General features: G+C 33.3%; 1 protein-coding gene and 1 pseudogene across 2 annotated transcripts in view; both read right to left on the minus strand.

Moving 5' to 3' along the window:
- The window catches only part of IL1RAPL1 (interleukin 1 receptor accessory protein like 1), a gene marked incomplete at both ends in the record, with an annotated part of 1250687 nt that overhangs the window by 1017471 nt on the left and 220192 nt on the right, over positions 1 to 13024 (minus strand). The window lies entirely within an intron of this gene.
- On the minus strand, positions 5297 to 6103 carry LOC308415775 (prohibitin 1-like; annotated as a pseudogene). Its single transcript has one exon. The product of its transcript is annotated as a prohibitin 1-like (transcript).

The following is a 13024-nucleotide window of genomic DNA, read 5'->3' on the forward strand; positions in this document are numbered from 1 at the left end:
AGTACCTGTATGACAAGAACTTCAAACCTCTAAAGAAAGAAATTGAGGAGGATCTCAGAAAAAGGAAAGATCTCCCAAGCTCATGGATTGGAAAAATCACATCTTAAAAATGGCCATCCTACCAAAAGCAATCTACAGATTCAATGCAATCCCCATCAAAATTCCAAACCAGTTCTTTAAGGAATTAGAAAGATCAATGTGCAATTTCATATGGAATAACCAAAGACCTAGAATAGCAAAATCCATTTTCAATGACAAAAAAACATCTCCGGGAACCACTATTCCCTACCTCAAGCTATATTACAAGGCAATTGTGTTGAAAACTGCATGGTACTGGTACAGAAATAGGAATGTGGATCAATGGAAAAGAATAGAAGATCCAGAAATGAACCCTCATGTATATGGTTACCTGATTTTTGACAAAGGAGCCGTAAACATTCAATGGAAAAAGGACAGCCTATTCAACAAATGGTGCTGGTCCAACTGGCACTCAGCATGCAAAAGAATGAAAATAGAACCTTTCTTATCTCCTTGTACAAAGCTCAAGTGTAAGTGGATCAAAGATCTCCACATTAAACCTGATACACTGAAATTATTAGATGAGGAAGTAGGGAAAACCTTAGAACACATAGGCACAGGAGAAAATTTCCTGAACAAAACACCAATGGCTCAAGCTCTAAGGTCAAAGATTAACAAATGGGACTTAAAAGAGATTGCAAAGATTCTGTAAGACTAAGGAAATTGTCAAGAAAACAAAAAGGCAACCAACAGAATGGGAAAAGATCTTTACCAAAACCACATCAGATAGAGGCTTAATATCCAAGGTATACATGGAACTCAAAAAGCTAGACACCAGAAAATCAAATAACCCTATTAAAAAATGGGGTACAGAACTTAAAAAAACGTTCTCAGTTGAGGAACACCGAATGGCCGAGAAACGTCTGAGGAAGTGCTTGACATCCTTAGCCATCAGGGAAATGCAAATCAAAACAACCCTGAGAGTCCACCTCACACCAGTCAGATTGGCCAAGATCCAAAACTCAGATGACAGCAGATGCTGGCGAGGCTTCGGAGAAAGAGGAACACTTCTCCACTGTTGGTGGGGTTGCAAACTAATACAACCACTCTAGAAATCAGTCTGGTGATACTTCAGAAAATTGGATATAGTATTACCTGAAGACCCAGCTATTCCACTTCTGGGCATATACCCCAGAGACACTTTAATACACAACAAAGATATATGCACCACAATGTTCATAGCAGCTCTATTTATAATAGCCAGAAGCTGGAAAGAACCCAGATGTCCTTCAGAAGATAAATGGATACAAAAATTGTGGTACATTTACACAATTCAATACTACTCAGCCACCAGAAAAAATGACTTAACCTAATTCTTAAGAAAATGGCTGCATCTAGAGAATATCATCCTGAGTGAGATAACCCAGTCACAAAAGAATAGACATAATATGCAGTCACTGATATTGGGATGCTAACCCCAGAGGCTTGCATTCCCTCAGAAACAACTCACAGACTGTATGAAGTCCAAGAAATAAAGAAAACAATATATATATATATATTTACACATATATATATATATTTACAAAATAAGAAGACTTTGACTATTTCCATGTTGCGTTTTGTTTTGCATGTACTTTACGCTCATTGTATCTACTAGGTTTTCAATGCATACTGTCAAGCCCTTGAAAAAATCAAGTACTGACTAAAAGTTATATTCACCGAGTTTTATGTAAAAATTATTTTAATATCTGAAAAACAGTACTGACAAAAATGTATAATTTTAAGCAAAAAATGTTTAAAATCTGTACATTTATCTTTGTTTTGTAAAATAGTCGTTTAAAAAAAAAAGAAAAAAATAAAGAAAAGGAATGTCTAAGATTAAAACTCAAAACTCAAGTGACAGCAAATGCTGTCAAAAATGTAGTAAAAGACGAACACTCCTCCATTGTTGGTGGGTTTGCAAGCTAGTACAACTGTTCTGGACATCACTCTGAATGTTACTCAGAAAATTGAACATAGTATTACCTGAAAACCCAACTATTCGATTCCTGAACATATACCCAAAATATGCTCGAACTTATAGCAAGCAGGCAGCATATAGGAGCTGGACAGAGGTCCCCAACAGCTACAAGAGAGGACTGCTGGATTTGGCCTCAGTAGGAGAAGATGCATCTAACCACTTGAGGCCCCAGGGAGTGAAGGGTGCTGGCTGGGGGTTGGGGAATAGGGGTATCTTTTTGGAGACAGGAAGAAGAAGGAATGTGATGAGAAATTCTCAGAAGGCAGACCAGGAGGAGGGTAACAATTATACTGTGAAAAATAAAATTAAGTAGAAAAGAATATATGATGAAAACATTCCTTTAATCATTGGTAGCTCCTTTCTATCGATAAATTAAAATCCTTCATTTTCAAATATAATATTTGTCATAAAGAATTTAAGATAGTCATTATATTTAGTTTTGCAGGCCACAGGATACATTACTATTTATGTCATTCACATTACATATTTTGTGAAATATCACCATCAAAATCAAGCAATGCACAGCCTCCATAGACATGAGCAACATGATGTTGAAGAAGAAATATTAATGTTTTTTAAACCCTTATTCTCAAAATATTTTGATAATTAATACATGAATAACTATAGCATTTACACCATGTACACCTCTCCAACATTCTCCCAATACCTAATATTTATTAAGTGCCTAAAATTTTCTACTTACTGTATTTAGACATGATCACTGTATAGTCAAATATATTGACAAATAGGCACACATGTGGGTATAGAGGGACTACTTGCACATTGTATATGTCAGTCCTTTCTATATTTGTTGTAAATAAAAAGTTATTTCATTTTAGAGAATTTTCATAACATCGCCCATGCTGCATAGCTAGCTAAAATAATAGATTTTTCATTCAATATATAAGGAGCAATCAATGTGTATTATTTCCAACCACCAAAACTAATATAACAGAAGAGAAATATTTAAAGGAAAGACAATAAATTGAGAACTCTAGCCTCGGAAAGGCTGAAGAAGTTAAGTTACTTGTGTCAAATGGGAACTGTATTGATCTAATGAACAATCAACTCATAGATGATCCTCATAAAAATACAACAGCATTTTCTTGCTAATTTGTCCTTATTATCTTCTGTCAGTGAATAAGATGGGTAGCAGAAGTCATTTGTAGTTAGATTCAGAAACTAACATTGTGTATTATGCTCTTGTTTTGATGGCACTAAAAAAGAGCCTGTTTATACATCAGAATAGCTTAGAAGTTGAATGATAAAAATTATAAGGACATGTAAATGTTCATTGCTTTATTGAAATCTTAACTGGTCTACAATAGCAGTCCGTTTCCATCTATGTGTGAGATTTTAACTTCTTGTTGACTCACTTTTAAGGCAAATATAAAAATAAAATATAAGCAAAGTATCTCCTTAAAAAACTCAAATTGCAATAGGCTTTTGGGGATAGCTTTTAAGAATGGTTAACAACTTCTTGATCTGAAGTAGAATTGACTTAATTTTGCTGAACTATTATATAAAATGAGTAGTAACACTTATAAAACGCAAATAAATAACTTGATTTGTATATCTAAAAAGTTCTGCTTCAGCTTCCCAAACAAGCTTAACATAATGTTTGTGTTATGTGAATAAGTAACACATTATTGCTTCCATTAAGTGTAAAGACCTAACGATACAATTTTTTTAAAAAATGCAAAAATGTGATAACTTAGGAAACATATCAGAACTTTTTGTCCTTAAAACATAAAAAGAGAGACCACTAGCTTGAAACCGTTCATTTCAAAACAGACTCAAAGACTTCTTTCAAAACTAAACTAAAAACCAACACATTATTTAACATGTTAGAATTGAATAGCAAACAAATACCAGGAAAGGAGAGAAATATATGATGTTAAGGTCAAGTCGTTATAAAAGTGAATCACTCAGTTAAAAGCAGTCTCTGAGACTGATTCTCATTAGTATTTTGAATTAGCATTCACTGTGTCATTGGCCTTCTCCTAACTTTCCCTTTCTCCTCAACAGTTTTAATTTTTATTCAGTAGGATTGTTTCTAGACCTCTATATAATTATTATTATTATGCTCAAACTATATATTTGCTAAAGCTCTTTATTCCTAAGCAACCAAGCTTGAAATTTATATTCAGTCTCTGAAGACAGAAATGTAAAATTCAAAATGTTTCAATTTGATCTTTTTGTCTCAAATTGCCAATTTTACTAATATCACCCCAAGTAAAATCTAAAAAGTATTTAATCTTCTATTTTAGAAGTTAACTCATACAGAAATATATTAAAGACTAAAAATGAACATTTATGCATCTACTTTTCAATTTCAGGAAATAAACTAAAAAATAACCATGCAAATGGAATATATTATGTGTTCATGGCTCAAAGGTTAAATATAGGAAGAAAATTAGCTCTTACCAAACTATTAAGAATTTATTTTGGCATCTACATTCATTTACCTCCACCTCACATAATTTTATATAAACCATATATCAGTTGTTTATAAATTCTAAAATATGTATTACTTAGAATTAAAATGTATTTTAAAAAGAATAATAACTCACCTAAATATCAAGTTTCTACGTGTTAGTAACTTCACGAATATTTGATTAAGTTTAATACTGCAACAATAATCACATTTAATATACATTATTTAGTGGAATAAATTAGAAAATAAAGACTTTTTGATGATTACTGCATATAAGAATTTGCTACACAAGAAGCTTACTTTTGTGATTTCTGGTTATTATATAGTTGTAGAAGCATTATATATCACCTGATCTCATGTGTATCAAACTAACAATAATAGAGTTAGCAATAATATCGTGTACTTTTCCTCTTTACCAAAACCACAAGAAAATCAGGTGTAACTGTGGAGCCTTTTTATGATTTTTATATATGCTTTAATTTTCTCTTGTTAAAGACAAAATTGCAAATTTAGTTCAGAAAGCTTCTAGTGAATTTTTTTCTAGATGAATATGCTTTTAAGTGTTTATAACCTTTGGATGAGAACATGTGTGCTTCGTCTAATTTTTTTATCTTATTATTTCATTTTAAAATGGAAATTGGCTATTTGCCCTTTTCTTTCTTTTTTGAAGTGATTTCACTTTAATTCCCTTCACTTTAAAGCAATCATTACATTTTCAGTGATTTCCGGCATGAGAGGGAAGGAAGGGGTCATTCAGAATGATCGGGGAAGTGCACTAGTTGGCCTGAAATGATAAATCAGGGAAGACCTCACTAGGGAAGCTAGAGAAGCGCAGACTGACCCACTAGCCAATAAGTGAAGTTCTGAGAGAAGAAGAGCTGGTATGCAATGTCCTAGCAGCTTCCACCTTCTGCAGATCAATCAGGCCATCACCTGCTGTGGTCAGAAAAATGGCAATCAGCTCAGCTGCCCTGGAGTCACCCTCAACTGAGATAATGGCTGCCTTCTTCTGCTGCTCAGCCTTTTCAGCCAGAAATCTGGCTCTCTCCTCTTCCTGCTGAGTCACATGTTTGGCTTCTACTGTCTCTCTAGAATCCTTACTGAAGGTCAGATAGGTCAGAGACACATCATCCAGGATGAGCCCAAATGCTGCTGCTCATTCTGTGAGGTCATTGCTCACCTGCCTGAAGCCCAGCTCTGGCTGGGCAACCAATCCTCCAGTATCAAAGCAAGCCACCACCGACTTGAGGACCTCTGTGGTGATAGAAAGAAGCACCTGTTCATCATAGTATTTGCCAATGCAGGTATAGATATGAAGAATCTGTCTGAGCACAGGCAGAAAGAGGATGCACAGTGTGATGCTGATGTGCTATAAGTCCTTTTGCTACCAGTGAAGACTGGAACATTCTGTGGTTGAAAGCTACAGTCAAAGATAATTGGTTTCTGTACCCAAGGGATGGAAAAATAAGTCTCTTCCCTTGGCACAATATCTTCTAATCTACGGAATCAGCCAAGGATGGCAGCTCTGTGCCCAGCATCCACATTGTATAAAACAGAGTTCACGACACTTCCTGCAGGTGCTAATTCCAGGGAAAATTTCCAATGGACTCAGATACTTTGGAAGACATGACTTCTTCTGTTGCTTTCACTCTGACCTACACATGAATTCCCCAATGCCAAATTGCCCATTTCAATGGTACAATATAGCAGTTCACATGAAATAAGCAATTATTTGGAATAACTTTTACAAATAAAAAGTGAAAGGTAATATATAATTTGGCATCTTTCAACAATTCTCTTTAATCTTATGCACTATGTATTATTAAAAACAGACTTGTCCATTGTTGGTGGGATTTAAAGATGGTTAGGGTTAGGGTTAGAGTTATGTCCTCAGAAAATTGGACATAGTTCTAACTGAGGACCCAGCTATACCACTCCTGGGCATATACCCTGAAGATGTTCCAACGTATAACAGAGACATATGTTCCACTCTGTTCATAGTAGCCTTGTTTAAAATAGCCAGAAGCTGTAAAGAACACAGATGTCTTCCAACAGAGAAATGGATACAAAAAATGTGGTACATTTACACAATGGAGTATTAGTATTCAGGCATTAAATTCAATGACTTTATGGAATTCTTAGGCAAATGGATGGAACTAGAAAATATCATCCTGATTAAGGTAACCCAAGCACAAAAGAACACATATGATATACACTCACTTATAAGGGGATATTAGCTCAAAAACACAAATTCCCCATGACATAATCCATAGACCACATGAAGCTCAAGAAGATGGAAGACCAAAGAGGGAGATGCTTCAGTCCTTCTCAAAAAATGAGAACAAAATATTTAAAAAAGAAAATACAAAGCAAAGTTTGGAGCAGAAACTGAAGAAACGGCTATCTAGAGACTGCGGGGATATAAACCATATAATGCCACCAAACCCAGACAATATTGTGGATGCCAAGAAGTACATGCTAATAGGTGCCTGATATAGCTGTCTCCTGATAGGCTCTACCACAGCCTGAGAAACACAGTCAGATACTCTCAATTAACCCTTGGACTGAGAATTGTGTCCCCAATAGAGTATTTAGAAAAAGTACTGGAGGAGCTGAAGGGGTTAGTAGCCCCATAGGAAGAATAACAATATCAACCAACCAGACACATCAAAGCTGACAAAGACCAAACCATAACCAAAGAGTTCACATGGAAGGACCTATGGTTTCAGCAACATATGTATCAGAAGATGGCCTTATCTGACATCAATGACGGGAGAGGCTCTTGGCCCTGTGAAGGTTCAATACTCTGATGTAGAAGAAATCCAGGGCAGAGAGATAGGAGGGTGTTGGTGTGTGGAGGAACACTCTCATAGAGGCAAGTCTAGGGGGATTGAATAGAGGAATGCCAGAGGGAAAAACAGGAAAGGGGATAACATTTGAAAAGTAAGTAAAGAAAATATATTCAATAAAAACATGAAGCTCTGTTCTAAACGGTGTCTTTCAATGAGTAAAAAAAAAAAAGCATTTTAATAAAATCCAGTGCATTGATTTTTGTAATTGAAAAAAAAAAAAAAAAAAAAAAAAACAAAACAAAACAGGAAACATACAGAAGCAGTCGTCTGCTTTTTCCCATCAAATCATCTACAGAATTTTGATTCAAATTTAGGTATAACTTACTCTATTACAGTCTGATTTCAAGAGTAATACATTTTGATGCTATCTATAATTGGTCAATGTTTATATGAGAAGACATCATTTTTTATTCATCCACAAAGTATTAGCTTCTTGCACTGGCAATATATACTACATGAAAAGATTATTGGTATAGATTCTCATAATCTAGTGTTAAAACAGAAAGCAACTTTATATTATTAGGGCTCAGACAACATGGCACTATGAAACCCCCTTAATGAATGAACTCAGTTGCAATCTCCAGAACTCACATGAAAAGTTAGATTGGTTGAGCTTTTGTAATACTATAGATAATGTGAGGAAAGAGGGAGAAAACTGAATCCCAGAAGCTTACTGGCTGGGCATCATTATTTACTCCATATAATAATATGGACTATGGGTGTTTAAAGACCTTGCTAGAGTTGGATGAAGAAGAATGTTCTTATTGTAAAGGGTATGGTGATAAACAATGGATTTGTGTCTGAGTAAATGTCACATAAGGGATAATATTTTAAATATACTCTAAAAGCCACAGAAATGTTAGCAAACAAGTTAGGAAAACATGGCTTAATGAAGATAATGAATTAAAATCTGGTAAACATTAACATAAATTAAGATATAATTTAAATATTTATTAACAAATATGTACAAGCCCAAAGCAAGCTCTGTGTGTGTGTGTGTGTGTGTGTGTGTGTGTGTGTGTGTACATATATTCATGTTTTTGAGTATGTTTAACATGTGTGCATGGACACCAGAGGACAGAATCTGGTGTTTATATCATCTGGCTTTGACTACTTTGAGACAAGATATTTTATTGTAATGAAACTACAATATTGAAATGAAAACAGATCACTTGGGTGAACAGCCAGTAAGCTTTGGGGATTCACTTGTCATTGTCTTCCATCATATCAACTTTAGGATGAGGAGCGCTTAACCAATCTCATATTTTATGTGCATTCCTGGGATTGCAATTAAGTTCAACAGGTGGGTGTCATAGTGCCTGACTGACTGAGCTATTTCTTTGAACACTGATCATGTGTGTTTGTTGTAGCTGTTGATTAATACTCAGGATGGGCATCATAAAAACAAAAAAACTACTTAGTAATTAAATGAATGTCAAATGAAAGTTTTTTTTTTTTCATTTACTAGCAAACTGCAAAGTGTAACTGAAAACCATACATAACATTTAGAATTTAAAATGATCACAGCTTCAAACAGTGTAGTAATGATATTTGTGGCCTGAGTAAGGGATTATTCAGTTCTGCAAGTAAGACATTATTAACAGTTTTGAATAAAATCTATTGCACTCATCTGTATACAAAAAACAAAAATGGAAATTTATTTACTTATACATGGATGTCCATAATAGTGATCATTATAATAACCATCCAGAGAAAATTTCCCAATAAATATCAAATGACAAATGTGTTTGGTAATATGTGTGTAGCACATTATTGTTTCAGTGCGAAAAATAACCATAGGACTACCTAAATACACATCTGCACGTATAAAATTTAAGGTGTTGTGTTAAAGGGCAAAAATAATTCCCCACAATATATAGTTCCATTTATATGAAACGTTCATAATAGGCAGATCTACAGAGACAAAACATAGATAAACAGATTAATGGTCTCTCCTGAAAAAGCAATGAAAGGAGCAAAGGTATTAGAAAATAAGAGTCCTAGTGGTGTAGTATTGATTTAAATGCAATAAAAATAGTCTAAAATTAGTTTTAGTTGATGACTGAGAAAACATATGGACATACTAAAAGTTTTTCGTTGCATACCTAAAATATATAAATTGTATATTATGAGAATTATGTTATGACAAGCAGAATGAAATGAAAAAGAAGAGACAAATACATAGTGGAACCCAAAAAAATGAAAAAAATGTAACATTCTACTAATAAGCCAACATTCAAATAATGCTTTATACACACATACACACACAAGTATATTCAATGTAAATATATATTTTATACAAAGAGAAAGGGAAAGGAGAAGAAAGAGAGAAAAAATAGAGTAAAGAAAAAAATCTTAAATCTAGAAAATAAATGGTGGGCAGAGAATGACAAGAGTGAGTGATTAAAAAATCTAATACTAAGAAAGATATGCTCTTAAATGAGATATTTGTTTTAAATTTTCTCATCTGGTATATAAAAAAAAAATAAATATAGTTCTGGGAAGCAGATAAATCCTCACTGAACTAACTAGTCTGATAATTTAGTTAAACACAGCTGAATTTTTTCAAAGTAAAAACTAAGATTCACCTCAACAAAATTGTTCTTAAAGACAAATCAATTTATGACATACTAGCATATATTTCACAGAACAAAAATATTTAGGTTCAAATCTAACTTCTTCTATCATTTTCTCTCTAAGTTTTCATGAGAAACTTATGACATGTACCTGCCTTACAATAAATATTTTTATGCTCTTTACGAAGCAATATGAAATAACTAGTAATATCTGGCATAGATAAATTCACAAATTAGCTCTTTAAATTATTTGGGTAATCGGGCTTTGGGACTCTTAGGATTTAATTATTTTCATGGTAAATTCTCAAAGTTGCTAGTTTTCTGAGGTGCTAAATAAGGAGCAAAACTGATGTCATGCTTTGAAAACTAATTAGAATTTTGAAGAGAAAACAATTGTTCTCACCAGCTCTAACTAAAATATTCACCTCTTTTACAATAGGAAATCTACAGTCACCTAGGAGATACATGCTATAAATGCAATTGCATTTCACATCTACTGTGCATTATCTTCTTTTATATCATACAAAAGTGACAGCACCCAAAATTAAAATAACTGATATTTCTAAGAATACTTTTCAAGAACCTGGGTTTAATTTGTCTTGCAAGAAAAGAGTTGAATGCTTACATATTTCCAATTTGCAGATGCAAAATATATTACTTCAGCAAATGAACAGTTGGTTAAATTTATAGCTGGTGTGTTTTCTTTGTATTAATCTATTCTGCTTCAGACCAACTGCTGCATTGTCTGTCTGAGCACACCCAGAAAATTTTACAATGACCATCACTCTAATATTTATTATATTACATTTCTATGAAGTAATATATTAAAAATAAGAAGATATATGCATATGATACTACATATTAGAAAATATATATCTATATGATATTTCAAACAACCCTATTAAAAATGGGGTACAGAGCTAAACAAAACGTTCTCAAGTGAGGAATATGGAATGGCTGAGAAGCATCTAAGGAAGTGCTCCACATCCTTAGCCATCAGGGAAATGCAAATCAAAACAACCCTGAGATTCCACCTCATACCAGTCAGATTGGCTAAGATCCAAAACTCAGATGACAGCAGATGACAGAGAGAGAGAGAAACACTTCTTCACTGTTGCTGGGGTTGTAAACTGATACAACCACTCTGGAAATCAGTCTGGCGAGTCCTCAGAAAATTGGACATAGTACTACCTGAAGATCCAGCTATTCCACTTCTGGGCATATACCCCAGAGACACTCCAATATACAACAAAGATACATGCACCACAATGTTCATAGCAGCTCTATTTATAATAGCCAGAAGCTGGAAAGAACCCAGATGTCCTTCAGAAGATGAATGGATACAAAAATTGTGGTACATTTACACAATGAAGTACTACTCAGCTATCAGAAACAATGACTTAACTGAATTATTAAGAAAATGGTTGCATCTAGAGAGTATCATCCTGAGTGAGATAACCCAGTCACAAAAGAACAGACATAATATGCAGTCACTGATAGTGGGATACTAACCCAAGAGGCTCAGACTGCCCCAGAAACAACTCACAGACTGTGTGAAGTTCAAGAAAAAATGAAAACAAAACAACAACAACAACAAAAAATATCATGCTCAATCATTACACACCAAGAAAACGTTGACTAATTCTGGGTTACATCCTTTTTTACATGTTCTTTTTGCTCATTGTAACTAGTAAGACCTAAATGCAAAGTATCAAACCTTTAAAAAAGGAAAAAAAAAAAAAAAAAAAAAAAAAAAACAAGCACTGACACAATTGTATTTGTATACATTAATGCAAAAATGTTTAATTTTTTCTTTTATCTTTCTTTTTTAAAATGAAGTTTAAAAAAAAGAAAACAAAAAAAAATCAATTACTGACAAAAATATATTCGCATACTTTTATGCACAAATGCTTAAAATCTGTACATTTATCTTTGTTTTTTTAAATAAAGTTGTTTAAAAAAGAAAAAAAAACAAATATCTATCTATGTGCGTTTGTGTATGTGTGTGTGTATATATAATAACATTCATACATCTGATCATTAACATGGTTACTTACTCTGTCACTTGCAGATTAATGGCAGTCTTTACTCTAGGATGTAGAGAAGGGTATATGTTTTGACAAATGATTAAAGAGGCTGCAGTAGCAATTTTTTGTTTGTATGTGTGTACATGTGTATTCATGTGTGTGCATGCTAGATACTGTCAACTATCATCTTTTGGCATGAAGTGGAAAGCTTCCATCAACTATAATTTTTATTAACAGACTTTTAGTAGGATTCCCTTAAAATTGTATAAAATAAAAAAATTGATTATGCTAACAAGTGAGAGATGAAATAGGCAGTTTACTGTGTATGACAACTTGTATGTTTATCAAAAAATATGACAATGTTATACATTACAATAAATACAGACATATTATTTTCTTAAATTCAAAAATTTGCTAATAAAGAGTTAAACCATTGTACCTTCTAATACATTTTCTCTTTTTTATAAATTGAACAACTTTATTTTTAAAAAACAAAGATAAATGTACAGATTTTAAGCATTTTTGCATAAAAGTATATGAATACATTTTTGTCCATATTTGATTTTTTTAAAGGTTTGATAGTGTGCATTAAGGTCTTACTAGTTACAATGAGCATAAAGTACATGTAAAACAAGATGTAACCTGGAAATAGTCAGAGTTTTCTTGGTGTGTATAGATTAAGCATAATGGTTTTTCATTTTCTTTTTTTTCCCCATTTTTATTGGATATTCTATGTATTTACATTTTAAATATTATCCCCTTGCCTCCAACTGCCATATCCAGGTAAGTCAGTCTCTGTAGATCTTTTCTTTAATCTCTGCTCCCCTATTTGACCTTGTATTTCCTCCACTGTTTTGTTCTCTTTTTTAAGAAGGACTAAACCTTCCACATTCTGGTATTTCTTCTTTTTGAACTTCATAAGTTCTGAGGATGGCTTCTTGGGTATTCCAAGTATTTTTTTAATTTTTTTGGGGGGATGTAGTATTTGTTTATAAGTGATTACATAACACGAGTGATCTTTTGTAAATAGGTTACATCACTCAGGATTATTTCAAGTTCCATCCATTTGCCTAGGAATTTCATGAAGTAGTTGT

This window comes from Micromys minutus (assembly GCF_963924665.1).
Source record: "Micromys minutus genome assembly, chromosome: X".
In the NCBI taxonomy this organism is placed as follows: Eukaryota; Metazoa; Chordata; class Mammalia; order Rodentia; family Muridae; genus Micromys; species Micromys minutus.